Genomic DNA, 21,128 nt, shown 5'->3' on the forward strand with positions numbered 1-21,128 from the left:
GGTAGAGGTTGGCTGATATCAAAACAGAGCTAGCTTGTACTATCTCACCAAGTAGGTCCTCAGGGTCTCCAGCCAAAACTCTGAAAGGGAACTTTGTAAGGTTATAGGAGTTAAGCCACAATTACAAAGCCTAGTGCTTTGGTAAGGGACTATCTCTACTACCTGGGAACCCCAATTCAATCTCACCCTACCAGTTCTAATAACCAAATGGTGGATAATAAACATGGTGTGGACCCAACAGAAGAACTCTGGAAACGTGAATAACCAGAGTAGATCAACCCCCCCCCCCAAGAAATGACAAAGGAGATGAAACTGAAGATGCCATGCATAGACAGATGGCAGAAATGTCAGAAATTCAATTCAGAATACGGATGGCAAATAAGAAAAATAGAATGGAAGAAAGATAGAAATTGAATTCCAAAGATTGTCTCAAGAAGTCAATGAATTCAAAGACAAAATCACCAAAGATATGGGCATAATGAGAAAGGAGATAGCAGAGCTTAAGGAAATAAAAAAGTTAGTTGAGGCGCTCCAAAACACAGTAGAATCTCTCAGTAATAGAGTTGACCAGGCAGAAGAAAGGGTCTCTGAAACTGAAGACAAAGCTTTTGAACATTCCCAAACACTTGAAGAGACAGATAAATGGAGAGCATAAACTGATCATTCCCTGAGAGAGTTGTGGGATCACTCCAAAAGATCAAACATTCATGTTATAGGAATTCCTGAAGGAGAGGAGGATGGTCCTAAAAGTACCGATGCTCTACTCCAAGAGATCTTGGAGGATAATTTTTCAAGCATAACAAGAGATACAGAGCTTCTGATAGTAGATATTTTCAGAACCCCAGCAGGATTCAATCCAAAAAAAGCATCTCCTAGACACAGTGTGATTAACTTTACAAAGTTAAGACTAAGGAGAAAATTCTGCAAGCAGCCAGATGTAAGAAAAGCATCACCCACAAAGAGAGAAATATCAGAATGACTGCAGATGTCTCAGCCAAAACGTTTCAAGCCAGAATGCTCCTCAACTTATAAAGCAAACCCTAATGGATGTGAACAACTTGATATCTTCCTGCACTATAATAGTTGGAGATTTTAACACCCCTTTGATAGTTTTGGATAGATCCTCCAAGAAGAAACTAGACAGAAATTAAGAAATATTAGACTTAAACCTGATCCTAGAACAAATGGACTTCATGGACCTCTACAGAACATTTCATCCTAATAAAACTAAATATACATTCTTCTCAAAGCCCATGGATCATCCTCCAAAATAGATCATATCCTAGGAGACAAGTCCAACCTTCAAAAATTTAAAAGAATAGAAATTATTCCTTGCATCTTCTGGGACCACCATGAAATAAAAGTTGAACTCAACAGCAACAGGTATCTTCATACTCAAAGTCATGGAAACTAAATAAGCTTAGGTTGAATGATAGCTGGGTCAAAGATAAGATTAAGAAAGAAATCACCAAATTTTTGGAACAAAATGATAATGAAAACAGAAATTATCAAAACTTGTGGGATGCTGCAAAGGCAGTCCTAAGACAGAAATTTATAGCATTGGAAGCCTTCATCAAGAAAACAGAAAGAGAGGAAGCCAACAACTTAATGGATCATCTCAAGCAACTAGAAAAGGAAGAATATTGCTACTCCAAACCCAGCAGAAGAAAAGAAATAACGAAAAGAAAGAATTTTCAGACAAGCATAAATTAAGAGAATTTATTACCAACACATGTGCACTATAAGAAATATTAAGGGAATTTCTTCAAGCATATGGCAAATCACTGGCTAACCATAGACCAAAAAAGTGAATCTTGATTCTTGAGCACACATAAAAAATTAATTACAGGTAAAGTTTAGCAATAAAATATGATAAAAATCTAAGCAAAAAATCTTCTAAAACATGATAGAGATACCTGTTGATCTCAGAGTAGGCAAAATTTCAGACTAATAGATTAAGCTAAATTAAAATTAAGAACTTCTGTTTCTTGACATACATAAAGTGAATAAAAAGTGTAGCCACAGAATGAAAGAAGTTGGACACTATACATTTAACTAAGAAATTATTTATATTCAAGATGCCTATGTCTAACTACCTAAAATCAATAAAAGACATATAGATAAGGCAGTAAAAAAACGAACAGACTTGAACAGCCACATTGCAAAAGAAGATATCCAAACAGCCAAAAAATATTTTAAAAGATGATAAAGTCATTAGTGATCAATGAAATAGAATTTCAGAGCAAATGAGACACCATCAGTAAATGTAAAAGTGAAATAACAGGCAATAAAAAGTGCTTACAAGGATATATAACAGTGGAATTCTCCTAAACTACTGAGGTGATTGTACATGATACATTTGAAAGAATGTAATTTTTAATAAAATTGACCATATACTGACTCTATGACCCAACAGTTCCAAGATCTATGGCCCAAAGAAATGAGTCCATACATCCATAAAAAATATTTTATAAGAATGACACTGCACAATGAGTAATAATAGTCCAAAACACAAGACAAACTAAATATTTATCAACAGCAGATAGGATATATAACTCATGGCAAAAAAAAATCAGACAATGCAATACTTTATGGCAATGAAAGGACTGAAATATAGCATAGATGCATCTCCCAATCAGGATTTTAGTGAAAACAGCTAGACAGGAAGGATCAGTTATATTAAGTTCAACATCAGGTAAAATTAATATTTAGTGGTAAAATCCAGACAGAGGTAACCTTTATGGAAGAGAGTTGGGTGGTGACTGGAGTAGGCAGAAGGGGTGCCCATAATGCTTTATTTCTTGACTTGCTTGGTAATTACCAGTTTGTTTGTAATATCCTAATCCCTTAAAAGGTGCACATATGAATTATAAACTTTCCTGCATGCCTATTCGAGTTCAAGAATATGCATATTTGAAAAAACAATAAAAGTAAAGCATATTGAATTCCAAACTTGAGTAAGATTAATGACCATAAAATTGGCAACTATTTATTGTTAATTTGATCTGATTTTTCTCTGGAAACCAACATTCTGCATCTGTCAAGTGGGAGAGGCATGGATTATACTCCCGCTCTGGGTCTGCAGCCCTGTAGAGCCTGAGGTGTGAGACCTTGCAGGTTAAATTCGTCTTTGAGTGAGCAGTGCCCAGCAGGTGTCTTCTCTTTGTCCTTTTCTAGCATTTTTTTGCCTGTTTACTTTATACTCCCTACCTGCTGAGAGGTCTCTGGTATTAACCACAGGTAAGTGGCAGCTGTATATTACACAAAAGGCTGCCTTAGGCAATCCCTTTGTGATGAATCATCTGATTTTTTATTGATTCTTATCCTTTTGAAATCAAGAGAAGGCAGAAGGCACTGCCTAGGATCTCACCACTGATGAATACTCTGTGTTATTTACTTGCCAATAACTGTGACGATTTACTTTTATAAAGCATTAGTTTATGATAATTATAACAATAGCAATGCTCATTTGTACAGCATCTTACAAAACATTTTTAGATGTATTATATCACTTGATCGTCTTAACGGTTTTGTCAAGAAAGGTGGGACACACATTATTATGCCCATTTTATTCAAGAAAACTGAGTTTCAAATATATCTTGCAAAATAAACACTTTATTTAAAATGGGTAGGGAAAGTTGAAATTTTAATATCACTAAGTATGGATTTTTCCAGAAGTAGATCTAGAGCCAAAAGTACAAGTGCAAAGAGTTTTTTCGGAAGAAGAATAAATCATCAGAAGGGAAGTGGAGACATGAGAGAGGGAAGGGCAGGCAATCAACAAAGAATGTATTGTCAAATCATCTACCACTGTGGGCTACTGAGATTCAATCCTGCTCTGAGAACCAGCATCATACATGCACCTGAGAATTAGCCCATTCAAAGAGCAAAGGAACTAGGAGCTAGAGTTATCCATTTACACAGGGCCGTTAGCTTCCTGTCACTTCTGGCCTCTTGCATAGGTGGACAAAGAATATTTTGGACACAAAAGTAGTCCTCAGACTAAGAGGTCCAGGTGCTGGCAGCTGGAAATCAGGCCCAACACCCCTGAAGTGTGTGATGATGTGGGAATCACCAAGTTCACACTTGGTGAACAAGAGAATGTTTTTGTCACGTGTGGTTGTCTTCCCTATATCTGTTCTCTGTCTTTTTCATCTTGTTTTTTTTTTTTTTTTTCTTTTCAGTTTCTGGCCAGGGCTGGGTTTGAACCCACCACCTCCAGCATATGGGGCTGGCGCCCTACCCCTTGTGCAAGAGTTCCCTGTTACCTTTGGGGATTAAGGGGTGGAGCTATAACTTAAGGTGGTCTAATTAGAGTTACATGCTGACTTTTTCTGGATTCCTGGGTGAAATTTCCCACTTTATCTTCATGGCTGTGGAAAAAGAAGGCTGTAGCTCTAGCAGCTGCTGGGGGTCATGTTTACATTAGAAAAGAGCTGACCTGGAGGTAAAGCCCATGGTGGAAGGCACAGTGGGGACACAAAACTAATTTCTTTTGATATTATAAGACCCTGGATCAAAGCTTACCTGAGTCAAGTTGAAAAAACTGGACGTTATAATTAAGTAAACTAATTTATTCTGTTTGGTGTTTAGGAAAATTTGAAGCTTTTATATTTCCCATACAGTGAAGGAGTTCTAACTAATGTGAAATATATGTCATCTAATGTAAAACACTATCCATCAAAATACTTGTTATTTTGTATACTACTGGGAATAAAATCCTTCCAATTAAGCTAAGAATCAATGATTTATAATCCCTTGGGTTTTTAAAATTTGTACTTTTTGAAAGTTCTTTATTAGACTTTTTTCGAGGTAGTTTTTTTAAACATTAAGTTTTGGGGGCATTCATTAGAAAGAGGTTATGAGTGAGAGTAAAGTAAGTTAGTTGTTAGTTAAAATAATCCTAAAATACATTTCCATTCAGAGTCCAACTCTTCAAGTCATTTCAATCATCATCATCTTCCATGACCCTATGTTCTTACCAGACAACTTCCTTATAGAAATAGCTTTTCTCAAATGGCCAACAGCTGTCTCTGCATTTTCTAGGTCCTAAACACCTATTCTGCAAGTTTTGATGCTTACTCTTTCTTGTGTGTGATAAGCAGTCCTTTAGCAACAAAACCTTACACATTATCTGCTATGGATTTCTTTCTTGGGGCTCATTAAGTACTGGCTGCAGATCTGCAAGAAAGTGTGGAGTTGGTTTACTCTTCTAATGGAAATATTTTCTTTGCAGATAGAAAACACTCCAAACACCACTGCTTTTCTTGGTATGCAATGACTTCACTTTTTTTCACTCCAACTAGAGTGCAGTGACATTATCATAGATCATTCCAAATTCAAACTCCTGGTCTCAATCCATCCTCTTGCTTCAGTCTTCCAAAGAGCTTCAATCTTCCATGAGCCACCATGTCTGGCTTCAATTATATTATAATTCACACACAAAAGTAGACCTCAGTGTACATCATATAGTTTAATAATATTCATAGCTTAATTGATGCCATAGCAAATAATCAGTGATGACCAAATTTTGGACATGCATACAGGCCTGTGTTCCATAAAATGTACTACACATGACAATTTCAGAGATATTCAGAGTGAATGTATAAAAAGGTTTGCATCTTAACATAGATGAAGTATGTTATTACATATCTAGTAATGCAGAATCAAGTCCTCCCTGCTAGTCGGGTTGCCTTTCTGATGACCATAAGCTTTATTTGAAAAAGAATATTTGTCTCCTTCCATTTCATTAATATAGTTAGAATTATTTTAAGTTTTTTTATTGTTTCGTATATTTTCATACTTTACAATTCATCGAAACATGAGAATTTGATGGTCCTTATAAGATACATAAGCATTTTTAAAAATTTGTATAAAATCTGAATAAATGGAGATGAGTATACAGTTTTTTCCTGTGAAAGTCAGTCTTTAGTAATGTGATATATACATTTTCGTTGATTTATATGTTTAGTGAAATCCAATCACAATATTCTGAAGATTATTGCAACTCCCTAATTATGCAATTCTTCCTAAGGAACCATGTGCAAAAGTATTCCCTCTTCCCTTAACAAAAAAGGAAAACTTACTCTAAAAGATATAAAATATTTTATAAGAATGCATCGATGATAACAACATAGGTTGGCAACAGTATATGTGAAATCAATGGAATACAATAGAAGGTGCAAAAAACACATATTTATGTAAGATATTAATACATGTTAAACACACTTTTGCAAATTCTGGGGGAGGCAAACGACTATCAATTTGGGGCTGCCAAGATCCAGAATTTAATAAATACAGCAAGACAACACACAGATAATCTCATATGATTATTTGGTAAAAATAAAAATAAATATTTGTTATAATTGGGTGGGGGGAATTTATTTACAAAAGACATGAAACCTAGCAGAATCTAAGAAAAAAACTCAAAAAATCTGACAAGTATTTTAATATATATACATCGAAGACTTTATAAGCACAGCGTGATGCTAATATTTCAAATATATCCAAACGATGTAAAGTATGTCTGCCTTGCCATGAGAAAACTATTAATTTTATGTAATGAGATTTTATAATTAAAAATACATAAACGTAATATAAATTATACTTTTATATCAAGAATGAAATAGATTTGTTTGACGTGGAAAGATTTTTTTTAATTCAGATAACAAAATATGCAAATTATAATTATACTATTGAAAATCACACATATTTTAATGATGTGTCAATGGTAGCAGTGATTGTATTTGAGAAATGTGAATATAAGTGATTTTATTTTTTACTTTTTTATGGGCAGCATTTTCTGAATTTCTAACTCCAAACATAAAACTTCAACTGCTACCCAAAATAAAAGCTTTGTGAACATACTATAGATGCTGTTTGTTTTTCTTTCAGTTTCCCTTTGTTTTCCAAATTTACTCAACTGCTCTACTGACGTATTTATCTGTCAAGATAAACTACATCGTGGTGCAACAAAAATTAACCCAATATTAACAAAAATTAAGTTTTTGGCAGCTGACATTAACGTGCACATATAATTCTATTTTTAGCTTCTTCACTATCAACTAGCTACATGGTTCTGCATAACTGCAAAGGGACTAAGAGATGAAGGGAAGACAAGGGAAGAGCCTGTTTATCCCATGTCTACACCACTATCTGTTCTTCTGGTAAATAAACATCCCTTTCTTAGTTTTTTCTACTCAGCTGCACTCAACCTTATTCTAAAGACACAACCTAATGACATACTCTATCACTGTATCTTGCTCGAAATTCAAGTTATACTTGATTAGGTGGTGGCTCCTCTTAGTCATTCCTGGATGGGGAAACTTTTCACTTCAAAGCCTGCTTTAATTTATCTGAAATAAAATAAAGCCACAATCAAGAAACTTCAATTAGATATACTTGAAGATGTTCATTGTTTTGTAAAAATCTAACTGTGGTGTACATAATAATTTCAAAAACTAAAAATTATTTGTTAATTTTAAGGTTCACAAACCTTTGACTTTGTTGTGTCTTACTTTTCCTTGGGAAGCATTTGAATATTTGGTTATAACCCAGAAGCCTGGAGTTTCACTTGATCCTGAAGGATATTAGTCATGTGTATTTTAAAGACATCTTGGTTAGGGTTAAGTAGGAGAAGGTAGATTTACAACAATAAATGGTTGAAAAGCAAGAAAGCATTTTTTTTCTAGGAATGTTGCCAAAAGCATGGATATTCTATGTATTTTTCCATATTTCAAGTAGATCTTTTTAGCATCAAACAATGACTTTGAAGTGTTGCTTATTCTCACCTAATGGGTACATTGCAAGGTTGTATAACATGTCCCCTGGGTGAAGGGTTCTTCTACAAATGAAACTTTACCCTGGAAGAAGAACAATGTAACCTAAAACTTGTACCCTCATATTATTTGAAAACATAAAAAATTACTCAAAAAAATAAAGTGTTACTTATTGAGAGCTCAATCAACTTCAACTCCATCTGTAGTTCTTTAGGACCTTCGTGATATCAACTAGGTGAGTCTGAAATGCTAATTTGAGTGTGAAGTCATGATTCTCAAAGTCAGTGAACCTTTCATTGTATTCTCCAATTAATAGTTCTGTAACAGCTGCATATTCTTCAAATAATTTGCATATATCATCCTGCTCATCAATGAATGACCTTAGCAAACTGGGAAAAATGTTCATCCAAAATATCCTTTTTATGAAGAGCTTTTTGTGAAATTCTTGGATTTACTTTCAGACTTAGTTTTTACTTTGCTAAGAAATATTCAAGTCATTTTAATTTGACATGAGACCACATAGAAATGCTGCATTCCTATAGAAATCTTCTTTCAATAATTCACATTACTGATTATCTTCTTCATAAATTTTACTATCTGTTCTCACAGAAATAAAATTTTGGCTAACACCTGTCCTGCATTAGCCAACGCAATTTAGAATGATACTGCAAATCCACACTAACTATCTCATCTTTCAACTTTAGCATGTCACAAAACTGACAATGCTGTGTTGGATTTGCACAAGTATGATTAATAATAGTTATAACTTGTTGCAAAGTGTCACTTAAAATGGTGGCTTTATGCAGGGCACAGTGTCTCAGGCACATAATCCTAGCACTCTGGGATTCTCATCTCTACTAAAATGAGATGAGAAATCATTCCACTGCTAATCATTTTTCATTAGCAGGGCTAATTTTGGGAGGCTGAGGCAAGAGGATTGCTCAAGTCCAAGAGTTTGAGGTTGCTGTGAGCTATGACACTGGGTACTCTACCCAGGGAAGCAGAGTGAGATTGTGTCAGAAAATAAAATAAAATAAAATAGTTTTATCACAGAGATTTTGCTGACACAAAATACAATGAAATGAAATGAGAGCATCTGGATTTGCTAATACTTTTTTATCTATGCAGCAAACCCTTCATGGCTTCCTGTTATGGAAACAATCTGTACACACTAAATTTACAAATTCAGTTCAACTTCATGACATTTATCCTAAAAGTTATTGAAGGTATCTATCACCTGTGTTCTGTTCCTAAGAGGGCCCAAAGCAAGTAACTCTTCATGGAAAAAAAATCTGTTGTCACATGAAGTATAAAACCTGTCAGTGTATCAGTTGATTCATCCAAAGTGATTGAATAATTAATATATATTTTCTCCTTGAAGCACTGCTTGAAGTTGTTCTGCTAAGTTGAATGCTAATTCAGGCTGTTGATCAATTACAATTCTCGCAAGACACACTTGTTTCTACTTTGAAATGTTATCAGGGGTTAAGCATTCTACAACTTCAACAGTGCGCTCTTTCTCAATTCCTGCATCACTGAATGGCTTTCCTTTTTTCCTGAGTATGTAGCTACTTTATCAGTTGCTTCAGCGGCATGTTTGCCAGGTCTTATTGCTATTGGAAGAATTGTCTTTGGTTTTGCTTTTCATCTTTTGGTTTCTACAATGCAATCTTTCACACCTGTCACTCTAATATAAAATAATGTGGGATCCATGCGATTATTGGGATGCTGATGAGCATTGAATTTCTTTAATCTTGATATTACAGTATCATAAAGCAAGTAAATCATCCGTAATAGAAACAGGATAATATTGCAATTCCCAATCCTTATTAAGAAATCTGTTATCTTCCTCCAGGGTTCTCTTGGTCTTCTTTGGCATAACCGGCCATTAAGCAGATGGAATGAAAAAATACTGTTGTGCTGTGCAACTATTCACAGATTCCACTTTAAACAGAAACACAGTGCACTATTGTCAAAGCTGATAACAAACCGGCTTACTCCACCCCCATAAACTTTAGCCAACCAGCCTCACTGGTTGCCAGTCAGCTGGAGCGCCTTAGAACTAGGTGGTAAGCATAGCGGCCATCACTTCAGTCCTTACAGCTTACTAATGGTCCAATGGTTCCAGTCAATCTGGGAAGATTATTTTGTTGAAAGCTGTTTGATTTTTTTGTATTCTAAACACATTCATTTTAAAATAAAATGTGAATATAAAGATAAATAAAAATGTATTAATACAAAAAAGGATTTGTTCTATAAAATTTGGATTCACTTAAGGGATCACTTAAGGACTGAGACAGCCAGAAATTCCCTATCCCTGGTATAGATATCTATCAGCTAAAAAGCAAGATGTCTACATTTTCCTCCTCCAGTATGCAGTAGTGGGGAAAGAAGAGGATAATCCCAATAAAATCTCCCATTATAAATGAAAGAATGAGAGACATGCAGCCTGTATTGGACGGTGGTTATTCTGAAATCTTATTGGATGTACTGTGTTTATCCAGCTCCTGATTCAACAACCAGAGGAAAGTTTCTTGACTATTGTTTTTCATGGCTCATAAAGGGGTTGTTTTTCTATCATTTTCTCTTTGCTATATTTTAAGGAGCTGTTAGAGAGTGTGCTGTCTTTAGGACTGTATAGTTTTTCTATCTCAGTCTATTTCTTGTTTAGGGAAGTTTGAAGGCCTAATGATCGTGTTATATTTAAATATTCACAGTATTTTTAGATCAAACCCGTGATTTGCATGAAGTTAAAACTTGATTTACAAATTTAATAATTTTTTTCCCCTTCGTATGCTTGTAGTGGCATTGATGTCCCAGATTTGCTACATGTCTGTACTTTCTTGCCCCATACTTCTCTTCATTGGCTTGCTACTATCATGAATCTAATCTTTTTTAAGTCATTTGAGCTAACACTCCATATTCCATTTATTGAAAAGAGCCTTTTAAAAATACTGTCCCTTATGGGATGTTGTCTAGAATCATTCATTTTTCCCCCAATCTACAAGGCCTTGAATATTCCTTTCTGTTTTCACTTATACCCCAGAAAATTGTTTCAAAAGCTCTTTTTGTTGTTTTTGTAATAACTTGTCAAGTATAGGCCACACTTCTAGTAAGCACTACCACACACGGCCAAGGGTAACATGTTTCATCACCTTTCTAGTGTCTATGCTTTTCCCACTTAATAGATGTGAAAGCTTTTGTTTTATAGCAGCCTAATAGCAACATTTGTATTAGTAAGTGCAGTTAGTTGAAGCTGAAGTGAGAAAGAAATCCTGAAATCTCAGTGGCTTAACATAAAAAAAAAATTTCTGCTGCTGGTTAGTGATACCCAGCAGATCTTCATGCAGAATATCCTAATGTTTCCATCTGATGTTGAAGATTTTATAGGGGAAGATTTACAGGGGAAGAAACATCTGAAAGGTAAAACCTTTCGCCAGAATTCATCGTACGGTTATGCTGAAAGGGAGCTGGGAATGGTGGGGAATCATGTAAGCATTAATTACAGTAATTAATACAAATTATTACTGACATTATTAATTAATATAGAGAATTGTCTATCTGTCACAACATGAGCAGTCATTATGAGTATTGAGTACTATATTAAAAATGCAATTCTACTTTATACAAGTTATTAATTCTCCTTTCAAAGAAAAAATAGAAGTTACTTTTTAGTAGTCATAACAATTAAGAAGACAAAGCTTAACAAAAAAATTCCAAACTGATAAAAATAATTCAATGTCTTATATTCAGAGAAATGTCATGTTTTATTTGTAAATCAAAAACATTAATCATAGAGTTTGCCACTGTATGGGGCATATATTAGATATCTTTATAATACAAAGTTTTAGTATCTTTATACAATAATACACATTTATATTTGCAAATACTAACGAGAAAGATTTATTATGTAATTTTAATCCTAATTTTCTCACAAAAATACTTGCAAATTAGGAAAATAAGGATCACAGGAAACTATAAAGAAAAGAAAATAACAATCGGGGGGCGGAGCAAGATGGCAGCCGAGTAACAGCTTCCTTGCATCTGGGCACCGTGAGTCTGGGGAGATAGGAATCCAGGCATCTCTGGCTGGTGGGATCTGCCTATCATCACCCCTGTGAGGATACAGGGAGTCAGTGAGAGACTTCTGGACCCCAAGAGGAGGACTAAAACAGTGGAAAAAGGGCAAGTGGTCACGTGTGTTCAATCCATCTAAACCCGCCCGCAACTGTAAGTTCAGTAGCAGCGAGACTGCAAACCAGAGAGGCCTTACCTGTGAACTGTTTTGGTGTCTTTGGACTTGGCACTCAGTTGAACTGCCTTGGGGAAGGCCTGAGCAGGAGTGCGGAGAACTTTGGCCATTGTCTAGGGCCCCAGTCTGAGCCGCTGATCCAGACGGAGCTAATAGTGTTTGGCTGTGGGTCACAGGAAGCCATTGTGAGCAATCTGCCCCGGCAAGCACCGCCCTCAGGATTGCAGAGCTAGAATCGGGTGGGAGCTGGTAACCCAGTGACCAAGTAGCCTAAGGGTGGGGTCTGAGCCGCCTTGCAGCCCTAACCCTCAGGGGCAGAGTGAGACTGGTTTTGGCACACTGGGTAAGTGGATAGCCACTTCAGCAGTGATTCCAGTGACAAGCCTTTACTGGGAAAGCTTGTGCTCAGCAAGTTTACAAGTTCAAAGTTCCTTTCAAGTGGGCTAAAGAGAGATTTAGGGTGTCTACCTGCTGGGGGTTGAGAAATCAGCAGCCTCCAGTCGTGTCAAAACACTGATTAATATCTCATACCCCAGAAGACCACGTGTTGCCCAGACAATATTCAATAACATATACATACTGCTTTGTTTTTGGTTGTGTTTTGGTTTTTTGTTTGTTTGTTTGTTTGTTTGTTTTTGGTTTGTTTTTTTTTGTTTGTTTGTTTATTTTGATGTTGTTGATGTTTTTTTGTTTTTTAATTTCAACCTTTTCCATACAGATCCTTTACTTTCTCAATTTTTCTAGTTTAATTATAATTTCCCATTGCTGCCTTTTTCAATAACTAGAACTTCATTTTTGCTAGTGTTTCTACCGCTATTATTTGGTTTTCCACCCAATTTTATCCCGTAAAGTTTTCTGTTTGCTTGTTTTGGTTTGATTTATAGCATTTTTGTCTTTCCTCTCTACTTGGTGGAGGTGGGGTACTGTGTCTGATCAGGTTAGCAAAGAGCTGCTGACCGCAAGGGAACCACTCAACTGGGCACCCCCAGAAGGAGGGGTTCTTTTAAGGTTGCGTCAAAGTACCCTACTGTACACCTATATTGCTCTGTCTCCCTCTTTCTGTGCCTCTCTTCTTTTTGTCAATATTCCTTTTACCCACCCACGCTCCTTTCTCTATTTTTCTTTTTTTTATTATAACTCGGTCCTCCTTTCTTTCATCCCTTTTTTGCTCTTCAACCTTCTCACCCTTCTGCTCCTGTAACCTTTAGTCCACAGGCATGAGAACTTAAAGAGCAAGAGGAAGGGAAAGGAAAATTAGGACAAGGAAACAGATAAAAGAAATCACTCATGAGGAAGAATCAGCAGAAAACTCCAGGCAACATGAAGAACCACTCCAGAACAACCCCGCCAAGGGACCATGAGGTAGCTACTGCAGATGATTCCACCTATAAAAAATGTTAGGAATGACAGAAAGGGAACTTAGAATACACATGTTGAAAACAATAAAAGAAATGATGGAAACAATGAAGGAAACTGCTAATAAAGTGGAAAATAACCAAAAGGAAATCGAAAAACAGAATCAAATAAGAGATGAACGATATGAAGAATATAAAAAGGATATAGCAGAGCTGAAGAAACTGAAACAGTCAATTAGGGAACTTAAAGATGCAATGGGAAGTATCAGCAACAGGTTAGACCATGCAGAAGAAAGAATTTCAGAGGTAGAAGACAAAGTTCTTGAGATAACTCAGACAGTAAAAGAGGCAGAAAAGAAGAGAGAGAAAGCAGAACGTTCACTGTCAGAAGTATGGGACTTCATGAAGCGTTCCAACATACGAGTTATTGGAATTCCAGGAGGGGAAGAAGAATGCCCCAGAGGAATGGAAGCCATACTAGAGAATATTATAAAAGAAAATTTCCCAACCATCACCAAAGATACTGACACACTGCTTTCAGAGGGATATCGGACTGCAGGTCACATCAACTCTAACCGAGCTTCTCCAAGAGACAATGTGATGAACCTATACAAAGTCAAGACAAAAGAAAAGATTCTGCAAGCTGCCAGGACTAAGTGCCAGTTGACGTACAAGGGCAAATCCATCAGAGTGACCGCAGACTTCTCTAATGAAACTTTCCAAGCAAAAGGACAATGGTCATCTACCTTTAATCTACTTAAACAGAACAATTTCCAGCCCAGAATTCTGTACCCTGCTAAGCTAAGCTTCAAAATTGACGGAGAAATCAAATCATTTACGGATATACAAACATTGAGGAAATTCGCCACAACAAGACCAGCTCTACAGGAAATAATTCAACCTGTTCTGCACACTGACCACCACAATGGATTAGCAGCAAAGTAAGAGCTCAGAAATTAAAGGACAGAACCTAACCTCCACACTGATGCAAGATATAAAACTAAGCAATGGACTCTCACAAAATAAGACGAATAGAATACTATCACACTTATCAATTATCTCAATAAATGTTAATGGCTTGAATTCCCCACTGAAGAGACATAGATTGGCTGACTGGATTAAAAAACACAAGCCATCCATTTGCTGTCTGCAAGAAACACACCTGGCTTCAAAAGACAAATTCAAGCTCCGAGTCAAGGGTTGGAAGACAATTTTTCAGGCAAATGGAATTCAGAAGAAAAGAGGAGTTGCAATCTTATTTTCAGATACATGTGGATTTAAAGCAACTAAAGTCAAAAAAGACAAAGATGGTCACTTTATATCGGTCAAGGGAAAAATACAACAAGAAGACGTTTCAATGCTAAATATTTATGGACCCAATTTAAGTGCTCCCAGATTCTTGAAACAGACCTTACTCAGTCTGAGCAATATGATATCTGATAATAGCATAATAACAGGGGACTTTAACACTCCTCTTAAAGAGCTGGACAGATCCTCTAAACAGAAATTAAACAAAGATATCAGAGATTTAAATGAGACCCTAGAACAACTGTGCTTGATAGACGCATATAGAACACTCCACCCCAAAGATAAAGAATATACATTCTTCTCATCATCCATGGAACATTCTACAAAATTGATCATATCCTGGGACACAAAACAAATATCAACAGAATCAAAAGAATTGAAATTTTACCTTGTATCTTCTCAGACCATAAGGCACTAAAGGTGGAACTCAACTCTAACAAAAATGCTCGACCCCACCCAAAGGTATGGAAATTAAACAATCTTCTGTTGAATAACAGATGGGTGCAGGAAGAAATAAAACAGGAAATCATTAACTTCCTTGAGCATAACAACAATGAAGACACAAGCTACCAAAACCTGTGGGATACTGCAAAAGCAGTTTTGAGAGGAAAATTCATCGCTTTAGATGCCTACATTCGAAAAACAGAAAGAGAGCACATCAACAATCTCATAAGCCATCTTATGGAATTGGAAAAAGAAGAACAATCTAAGCCCAAACTCAGTAGAAGAAAAGAATTATCCAAAATCAAATCAGAGATCAATGAAATTGAAAACAAAAGAATCATTCAGAAAATTAATGAGACAAGGAGTTGGTTTTTTGAAAAAATAAATAAAATAGATAAACCATTGGCCAGACTAACGAGGAATAGAAATGTAAAATCTCTAGTAACCTCAATCAGAAATGATAAAGGGGAAATAACAACTGATCCCACAGAGATACAAGAGATCATCTCTGAATACTACCAGAAACTCTATGCCCAGAAATTTGACAATGTGAAGGAAATGGATAAATATTTGGAATCACACCCTCTCCCTAGACTTAGCCAGGAAGAAATAGAGCTCCTGAACAGACCAATTTCAAGCACTGAGATTAAAGAAACAATAAAAATCTTCCAACCAAAAAATGCCCTGGTCCAGATGGCTTCACTCCAGAATTCTATCAAACCTTCAAGGAAGAGCTTATTCCTGTACTGCAGAAATTATTCCAAAAAATTGAGGAAGAAGAAATCTTCCCCAACACATTCTATGAAGCAAACATCACCCTGATACCAAAACCAGGAAAAGACCAAAAAAAAAGGAGAATTTCAGACCAGTCTCGCTCATGAATATAGATACAAAAATTCTCAACAAAATCCTAGCCAATAGCTTACAGCTTATCATCAAAAAAGTCATTCATCATGATGAAGTAGGCTTCATCCCAGGGATGCAAGGCTGGTTTAACATACGCAAGTCTATAAACGTTATCCACCATATTAACAGAGGCAAAAATAAAGATCAGATGATCCTCTCAATAGATGCAGAAAAAGCATTAGATAAAATTCAGTATCCTTTTTTTTTCTTTTTCTTTTTTTTTTTTTGTAGAGACAGAGTCTCACTTTATGGCCCTCCGTAGAGTGCCGTGACATCACACAGCTCACAGTAACTTAAGCCAACTCCCAGGCTTAAGTGATTCTCTTGCCTCAGCCTCCTGAGTAGCTGGGACTACAGGCGCCCGCCACAACGCCCGGCTATTTTTTGATTGCAGTTCAGCCGGGGTCGGGTTTGAACCTGCCACCCTCGGTATATGGGGCTGGAACCTTACCGACTGAGCCACAGGAGCCGCCCTCAGTATCCTTTTCTAATTAGAACACTGAAGAGTATAAGCATAGGTGGCCCATTTCTAAAACTGATTGAAGCTATCTATGACAAACCCACAGCCAATATTTTACTGAATGGAGTAAAACTGAAAGCTTTTCCTCTTAGAACTGGAACCAGACAAGGTTGTCCTCTGCCAACTTTACTATTCCACGTAGTGCTGGAAGTTCTAGCCAATAGAATTAGTCAAGACAAGAAAATAAAGGGAATCCAAATGGGAGCAGAGGAGGTCAAACTCTCCCTCTTTGCTGACCACATGATCTTATATTAAGAGAACCCCAAAGACTCAACCACAAGACTCCTAGAAGTCATCAAAAAACACAGGAATGTTTCAGGATATAAAATCAATGTCCACAAGTCAGTAGCCTTTGTATACACCAATAACTTTCAAGATGAGAAGCTAATTAAGGACACAACTCCCTTCACCATAGTTTCAAAGAAAATGAAATACCTAGGAATATACCTAACGAAGGAGGTGAAGGACCTCTATAAAGAAAACTATGAAATCCTCAGAAAGGAAATAGCAGAGGATATTAACAAATGCAAGAACATACCATGCTCATGGATGAGAAGAATCAACATTGTTAAAATGTCTATACTTCCCAAAGCAATCTACCTATTCAATGCCATTCCTATCAAAATACCAACATCGTACTTTCAAGATTTGGAAAAAATGATTCTGCATTTTGTATGAAACCAGAAAAAACTCCGTATAGCTAAGGCAGTTCTTAGTAATAAAAATAAAGCTTGGGGCATCAGCATACCAGATTTTAGTCCGTACTACAAAGCCATAGTGGTCAAAACAGCATGGTACTAGCAAAAAAACAGAGACATAGATACTTGGAATCGAATTGAAAACCAAGAAATGAAACTAACATCTTACAACCACCTAATCTTCGATAAACCAAACAAGAACATACCTTGGGGGAAAGACTCCCTATTCAATAAATGGTGTTGGGAGAACTGGATGTCTACATGTAAAAGACTGAAACTGGACCCACACCTTTCCCCACTCACAAAAATTGATTCAAGATGGATAAAGGACTTAAATTTAAGGCATGAAACAATAAAAATCCTGAGAGAAAGCATAGGAAAAACACTGGAAGATATTGGGCTGGGGAAAGACTTCATGAAGAAGACTGCCATGGCAATTGTAACAACAACAAAAATAAACAAATGGGACTTCATTAAACTGAAAAGCTTCTGTACAGCTAAGGAGACAATAACCAAAGCAAAGAGACAACCTACACAATGGGAAAGGACATTTGCATATTTTGAATCAGACAAGAGCTTGATAACTAGGATCTATAGAGAACTCAAATTAATCCACATGAAAAAAGCCAACAATCCCATAGATCAATGGGCAAGAGACATGAATAGAACTTTCTCTAAAGATGACAGACGAATGGCTAACAAACACATGAAAAAATGTTCATCATCTCTATATATTAGAGAAATGCAAATCAAAACAACCCTGAGATATCATCTAACCCCAGTGAGAATGGCCCACATCACAAAATCTCAAAACTGCAGATGCTGGCGTGGATGTGGAGAGAAGGGAACACTTTTACACTGCTGGTGGGACTGCAAACTAGTACAAGCTTTCTGGAAGGAAGTATGGAGAAACCTCAAAGCACTCAAGCTAGACCTCCCATTTGATCCTGCAATCCCATTACTGGGCATATACCCAGAAGGATAAAAGTCCTTTTATCATAAGGACACTTGTACTAAACTGTTTATTGCAGCTCAATTTACAATCGCCAAAATGTGGAAACAGTCTAAATGCCCACCAACCCAGGAATGGATTAACAAGCTGTGGTATATGTATACCATGGAATACCATTCAGCTTTTAAAAAAAATGGAGACTTTACATCCTTCGTATTAACCTGGATGGAGGTGGAAGATATTATTCTTAGTAAAGCATCACAAGAATGGAGAAGCATGAATCCTATGTACTCAATTTTGATATGAGGACAATTAATGACATTTAAGGTTATGAGGGGGGAGCAGAAAGAGGGATAGAGTGAGGGGTGTGGGGCCTTGGTGTGTGTCACACTTTATGGGGGCAAGACATGATTGCAAGAGGGACTTTACCTAACAATTGCAATCAGTGTAACCTGGCTTATTGTACCCTCAATGAATCCCCAACAATCAAAAAAAAATAACTAAAAATAAAAATAAATTTGGGTTAAAAATGTAAAAAAAAGAAGAATATAACAATCATAATCTTGGTTTACAGTAATAGCTACTATTAAATTTACATTGATTTCTTTTATGTTTTCACATTCATATTTTATGTTGTAGGGATAATATTCTAAATATTATTTGATTTCTTTTCCTTATTCTAAATTTTTAACATAATATTTTCCATTCTATTAAAAATCATTTATAAACATCACTTAATGACTTTGTAATCAACCACATGGTAATGCCATAATTTATTTAATTATATCATACTTGTTCGACATTCAGGTTTCTTTCCAATTTTCTAAATTACAGGTTATATGGGATGAATATCTTTACACATAAATGTACTTCTGAGTGTTTTGTTCGTATAAAAGTCTGAGGGAAGCTACTTGATCAAAGCATATAAATATTCAGAAGCTTAGTAAATATTGGCAAATTTATTTCCAAAAATATATTAGTTTGTACTCCCAACATCAGTAAACAAAAATGTCCATCTTATTAACTTTTAGACATACAAATATACATGCATAGTATATAGATGTGTGTGTAATATACCTTCAATGATTTGAAAGAAGGGGAAATACTATCTTATTTAATAGAAGAATAATTTGCATAGAATATATTGGGTAGATTTTAAGCTTACAGTTCAAATTTTGACAAATGTATACAGCAGAATAACACCCCAATGAAAATACAGAATATTTTCATCCCTCTGTAAAGTTCCCTTGTGCTCATTACAATTCTACCCCATAAGCGGACACTATATTAATATAATTTTATAGTTTTTTAAAACATAAATTTTATCAAGTTATAATTTGCATAAAATAAAATGCAACCCACTTTAATTGTACAGATCAACACATAAGTGAATCTGCATGTGTAACTAACATCTCAAAACAAAATTTTTAGAAGAGTTCTATTAACTCAGAAATGTATCCCTTTCTAAAGTCAATCTCCTTGACTGCTGGCCTTAGACAAACACTGGTCTGTCTACTGTTGCTACAGAATGGTTGTGCTGATTCTACAATTTCATCACAGATATAATATATACTCTTTTATTTCTGACTTCTTTATGTCCATTTCTAAGATTTCATTCTTTTTTAATTGCTAAGTAGTAGTAGTTTTCTATTTACTCACCTGTTATTCAAACTTTAGATTGTGTCTACTTCGGAGCTACTATGATCACAACTGCTATGTGTATTTGTATACCGATTTTATGTGGCTATAGCACTCATTTCTGTTAGGTAAATACCCAGGGATGGAATTAATGTGTTACATACTAAGTATGTGCTTAATTTGAACATTACTACAAAACAGATTTCCAAAGTGCTCTCACATATTCTTACTAGCATGTATGAGACTTTTGTTATCCTAAGTCTTTGCCAACATGTGACATTACCAATCTCAGAAAAGTTGTAGTAATTCTTATGGGTGTGTGTGATGTCATCATTTTAATTTGCATGTCCCGGATGACTGATGCCATTGAGCATCTTTCCATGGGCTTATTGGTCCTTTGCGTATCTTATTTTGTGAAGTTTGTTCATATATTTTGACAATCTTTTTAAAAAATTGAATTGCTTGTCTCTTTATTATTGAGTTATGAATTTTTTGCCAGATATTCTATCAGACATATATGTATTGTCAATTTTTTTTCCAATCTGTGGTTTTTCTTTTCATATTGATGTCTCTCCGAAAGTGGTTTCTTTTTATTTTGAATAAGTTTCATTTGCATATTTTTCTTACATGGTTGGTGATTTTTGTAACCCACCTAGAAAATCTTATGAGTTAACCATGATTTTTTCCCTGTTTCTTTCTAGAAATTTTGTAGATTTAGCTTTTATGTTTAGATCTATGATCTATTTTGTATTAATTTTTACATAGGATGTGTGATAAGATTCAAGACTCATTTTTCCCCTAAAGTTCCAGTTGTTTCAGCATTTTCAGTTAAACAAACATTTTATTACCTTGCCCATTGAAATATTTAAGTGCCTTTATTAAAATTCAATTAATCCTATTTAAATGGATTTATTTCAGTGGTCTCTATTTTTTTTCTTTTATGTGTATGTCCAATAATCAGCACTAATACCACATGGAATTGATTATTGAAACTATGCTCCCTTGGAAAAGGTCCTGGGTGATGAGCTATATCCATATGAAAGCTTCCCTTTAAAAGACGTTGAATAGTTAAGATTCAAAGCATGTTGAGTAATTAATGTGAAGAACCCCCTAAGACATAAGAAACTGCATTTTGAATAAAAATAAATTTTTTTGGAGACAGAGTCTCACTTTGTCACCCTCGGTAGAGTGCCATGGCATCACAGCTCACAGCAACCTCCAGCTCTTGGGCTTAGGCGATTCTCTTGCCTCAGCCTCCCAAGTAGCTGGGACGACAG

At 35.7% G+C, this 21,128-nt stretch overlaps 1 pseudogene; it reads right to left on the minus strand.

The window, feature by feature from the left end:
* The window catches only part of LOC128591346 (glutathione S-transferase omega-1-like), a 29,716-nt pseudogene extending 9,498 nt beyond the window's left edge, over positions 1-20,218 (minus strand).
* Positions 20,219-21,128: the final 910 nt, after the last annotated feature.

This window comes from Nycticebus coucang, chromosome 8, assembly GCF_027406575.1.
Source record: "Nycticebus coucang isolate mNycCou1 chromosome 8, mNycCou1.pri, whole genome shotgun sequence".
Lineage (NCBI taxonomy): Eukaryota > Metazoa > Chordata > Mammalia > Primates > Lorisidae > Nycticebus > Nycticebus coucang.